Source organism: Acinonyx jubatus, chromosome X, assembly GCF_027475565.1.
Source record: "Acinonyx jubatus isolate Ajub_Pintada_27869175 chromosome X, VMU_Ajub_asm_v1.0, whole genome shotgun sequence".
NCBI classification, from domain to species: Eukaryota; Metazoa; Chordata; class Mammalia; order Carnivora; family Felidae; genus Acinonyx; species Acinonyx jubatus.
In genome coordinates, this window is record NC_069389.1 from 93,104,882 (window position 1) to 93,110,009 (window position 5,128).

Sequence of the window (5,128 nt, forward strand, 5' to 3'; positions counted from 1 at the left end):
ATTGACAAAACGATGCGTCTTGCCAAATACTGTACGAGATCAGCTATCAAATACATCGGCTCGCAAACGTCCCCAGGCAGCAGGGTATAAATGGACCCCCTTCCCAAGGGTGATAAAACACCAGACCCTGAGAGCAGGAAGCGTGCTGAGAAATCATCTGGTTTAATTCTCTCATCTCACGGAGGGGCAAGCTGTGGCCAAGGGAGAGAAAGGACTCTCCCAAGGTCATTCGCTCATTAAAGCTCTTCATCTTTCTGGACTCTAGACCTTTCTCTTAATCCATGCTATTTCTTGCTGAAGATGAAGTTAGTGTGGGGACAAAGTGGAGACACGTCTTCTTTCATTTTCTTATTCAACTAGGTTTTCCAGGTTTCGCAAATAAACTTTTTTTAAGTTTCTTTAGAGAGAGAGAGAGAGAGAGAGAGAGAGAGAGAGAGCGCGAGCATGGGAGGGGCAGAGACAGGGAGGAGAGATTTCCAAGCAGGCCCCGCACTGTCAGCTTGGAGCCCCAACGTGGGGCTCGAACCCACGGACCATGAGACCACGACTCTACCTGAAATCAAGAGTCAGACGCCCAACTGACGGAGCCACCCAGGAGCCCCAGTAAACAACAAATTGTAAGTATGTCCCACATATTGCATGGGGCATACTTATGCTAAAATCTATTTGCTGTTTATCAGAAATTCAAATTTAACTGGGTGCCCTAGATTTGACGTGGCTCTCCCACATAGCTTTCATTCCTTCTCTGTGCCAGGTCCTTCATTATTGTCCGTGGCGAACAAAATAATTTGTGATACACGCTGAAGTCAGGCTTCAGAATCAGTGGATATAGCTGTTCTGTTTCCTGGAGCCCCACTCACCCACAAATGCTTCATGCATTCAAAGGAGTCTTTTGCATGAGGTCACTTATTGGGAACGTGTCTCTCTTGCTTCTAACAGGTGGGTTGTAGGGCCGGGCAATAATCAAGCATGGATGGTAAGAGATATTTATGAATTGAAGAATGCTGTATAGGGGCGCCTGGGTGGCTCATTCAGTTGAGCATCTGAGTCTTTAAATTTTTTTTTTTTAATGTTTATTTCTGAGACAGAGAGAGACAGGGCGTGAGTGGGGGAGGGGCAGAGAGAGAGGGAGACACAGAATCTGAAGCAGGTTCCAGGCTCAGCTGTCAGCCCCGAGCCCGACGCGGGGCTCGAACCCATGAGCTGTGAGATCGTGACCTGAGCGAAGTTGGGCGCTCAACGGACTGAGCCACCCAGGTGCCCCAACACCTGGAAATTTCTTAAGCTACAGGTTCTTAGGTCTCACCCCCAAAGGATCTAATTTAGTAGATCTGGGACTTAACCATGGTGCTCATGCAGGTGATCCAGGGACTACAGGTGATCCAGGGACTACACGTTGGAAAGTGCTGGCCTAAGATAATGGGAACATTATCCATCCCAACATCTTTCTGCTCTCCTGTTATGCAACCATAGGTAAGTCCCCTTCAGTGTTTTAGCCCCCACCCCAACATTTATTGCACTCATGTAGCAGTCTATTTGCCACTATTTACTCCTTTTTAAAAAAAAAGTTTTTTTAATGTTTATTTAGTTTTCAGACAGAGAGAGACAGAGCATGAATGGGGGAGGGTCAGAGAGAGAGGGAGACACAGAATCCAAAGCAGGCTCCAGGCTCTGAGCTGTCAGCCCAGAGCCCGACGCGGGGCTCGAACTCACGGACCGCGAGATCATGACCTGAGCCGAAGTCGGACACCCAAACGACTGAGCCACCCAGGCGCCCCTCTCTATTTACTCCTTTTAAACATGAGTTCCAATTTATGAAGTGGCTTCCAATCTTCCCCCCAAAATAAGGTTGCTAGGTGGTTGGAATCACAGGCCTGTTGTGGGTTACTTTTGTTCTGACCCAAGCGCACAAAGTCTAGTGGGAAATATGAGCATGCCCTCCACCCTTGTCCTGGATGTCATATACCAGTGCCCTCCTGTACCTTGGGAATGATGCCCCTCGTTTCTGTCACCATGGGAGATTTCCCATCAAGAAAGGCACCATGTTGAATTTGAACTGTTCCTTGAGGTTTGAGCAAGACTTCAAAATACAGAGATGGAAAAATATTCTAGAAAGAGACACCATTGCACTATAACAGTTTAATGTTTCTGATACTTGAGTTATCATCCGAATCACCTGAAGAGTTTGGTAAAAATTTATTTGGGGAGAGGGGCGCCTGGGTGGCCCAGTCGGTCAAGCGTCCGACTCTTGATTTCGGCTCAGGTCATGATCTCATAGTTCGCAACTTCCAGCCCTGCATCTGGTTCTGCGCGGACAGTGTGGAGCCTGCTTGGGATTCTCTCTCTCCTCCCTCTCTCTCTGCCCCCTGCCCAGCTGTGCTCTCTCTCTCTCTCTCTCTCTGAAAATAAATAAATAAACTTAAAAGAAATTATTTGGGGAGAATATTCAAAATCAGTCTCAGATTGAACTAAGTACAGAATGGGCCCTGGAGTCCAACTTTTAAGCAAACTCCACATTTATGAAGTACAATTAGGTTTAAGGACAACTTGAGCTAAAGTATGGGCACATGAAAAAAAAAAAAGATGTAGGGGCATCGGGGTAGCTCAGTCAGTTAAGCGAAGGACTCTAGTTTCAGCTCCGGTCATGATCTCATGGTTCATGAGTTTGAGCCCCACATCTGGCTCTACGTTCAGAGCATGGAGCCTGCTTGGGATTCTGTCTCTCCCTCCCTCTCTGCCCCTTCCCCGCTTGTGGTGTCTCTCTCTCTCTCTCTCTCTCTCTCTCTCTCTCTCTCTCTCAAAATAAATAAACTTAAAAAACCCACAAATACTTTATGAAAAAGAAGTAAAGCACGCTGGTATACTTGACTCTTTTTGGGGAGGCTGGGGAGTGGGGTCTAGGAATCAGGCAGTGACCCACTGAATGCTGTAAGTCTCCTTGATTCCTGCTGCCTTGCCATTATGAAGTCAGACATGGTTTCAGGACATACAAAAACGTGTTTTAGTCCGATGCACCCAACAGCAAATGTGCCAGGGAGAGTGGAGCGTGGACGTGAAGCGCTGACCTACGTTCACTCAAACAATAACAGATAGCACTTCATCAGTCATTACTTGGCCCATCAGAATCAGTAAAGCGCCCCCAAATGACTGTGCCTTATTCAGCAATCTAGGTGTGCTTTGAAAGCCTCCTTTGATGGATCGGGCTTTCTGCAGCGTGATTGATGGTTCGGACACCATAGCCTGGTGACCCAGAGAAAGACATTCTTTTGTTTTTTTTAAGACAGAGAGAGCGCGCACACACGAGTGAAGCGGAGGGGCAGAGGGAGACTCTTAAGCAGGTTCCATGCTCAGCATTGAGCCCGACGCAGGGCTCGATCCCACAACCCTGGGATCACGACTGAACCAAAATCCAGAGTTGGACGCTCAACTAACTGACCCACCAGGTGCTCCCCAGGGAAAGCGATTTCGTGTCTGATTCCAATGCCCTGGTGGCACTTGTATATATATATATATATATATATATATATATATATATATATATGTGTGTATATATATATATATGTGTGTGTATATATATATATGTATATATATATGTATATGTATATATAAGTATGTATATGTATATATACGTATGTATATATATGCACGTATGTATATATACGCATGTATACATGTATATACATGTGTGTACATGCATACATGTATATACATACGCGTGTACATGCATGTATATATACATGCGTATATACACACATATATACATACGTATACATATATACACATATATACGTATGTATATATGCATACATATACACACACACACATATATACATACGTATATATATACACACACATATATACATACGTATATATACACACACACATATATATACATACGTATACACACACATATATACATACATATATATACGCACACATATATATACATACGTGTATATACACACATATATACATATGTGTATATGTATACATATATATACACATATATACACATATGTATATATATACATATACATACTTATATATATACATACATGCTTGTGTGTACCCGATACAGCGGTAGGCCTTGTACCTGGATTTTTTTTATTTAGTTTTATTTGGTTTTATTTAGTTCTTCAGACATGTATATGGGTAGATGCTATTAACTTCATTTCATGAAAGAGCGAGCTGTGACTTAGAGAGGATTCCTTCACTCCTTCATACATTCATACATTCAGCAAATATGAACTGACCACTGACCGTGTGCTAGGCACTGCTCTAGGTGCTGGGGAAGAAAACAACTTAACAAAATGGCTTCTCTTGTGGTGCCTATATTCTAGTGGAGGAATGTGGATCAAGACCAAAGAAATGGATATTTGCAGGTGATGATCAGTGCTAAGGAAAAAAAAAATACAAAAAAAAAAAAGATAGAGATAGTGAGTAAGGGTGGATAGAGAGTAGGAGCTGTTTTTAGAAAGGGGGACTAGGGGAGACCTCCAATAAAGTGGCATTTTTGCAGAGTCCCTAAGGAGATGATGGGGGATGAATCTGCCAGAAGAAATTACCATCTCAGGTCACTCTCAGCGCCACAGGATACCTCCACCCAAAGTTCCCCTTTGTCCCAAGCTACCCACATCACAAGAAAGAGACAAAAAGCAGTTATTGGAATAAAGGACCACTCACCATAGAGGAAGACGGTTTTCGCAGAGAAACCTCGGAGAGCTTGCTCAAGTGACTAGCCTAGGTCTGTAGATGTGTTCTGTATTTTATGACATATTTGTTGTTGTTGTTGTTGTTGTTGTTGAAGTAAGCTCTCTGCCCAACGCGGGGCTTGAACTCACGACCCTGAGATCAAAGGTCGCACGCTCTACCGACTGAGCCAGCCAGGCGCCCCATTTTAGGACATATTTGTAACTTCGAGGCACCAAAGAACTGAAAATGTAATTGCTGTCCACCTATAGATTGGGCGATTCTGCCCACTCCCATTCTTGCATGCAGAATATCGGCATCAAATAGCAGTCTTAATCTGAGCAAGTCTGTAGCCCTTTGTTGTCAGAACACAAGCCGTACGTCTATCTGTTCAAAGAGCTTCCCAAGAGAAAAGAACAGAAGGTTTGAAGATCTGAGG

General features: G+C 44.0%; 1 non-coding gene across 1 annotated transcript; it reads right to left on the minus strand.

Moving 5' to 3' along the window:
* Nucleotides 1-4,816: 4,816 nt before the first annotated feature.
* Nucleotides 4,817-4,889, minus strand: TRNAK-UUU (transfer RNA lysine (anticodon UUU)). The gene has a single exon. It is a non-coding gene; the product is annotated as a tRNA-Lys (tRNA).
* Between the last annotated feature and the right edge of the window lie 239 nt (nt 4,890-5,128).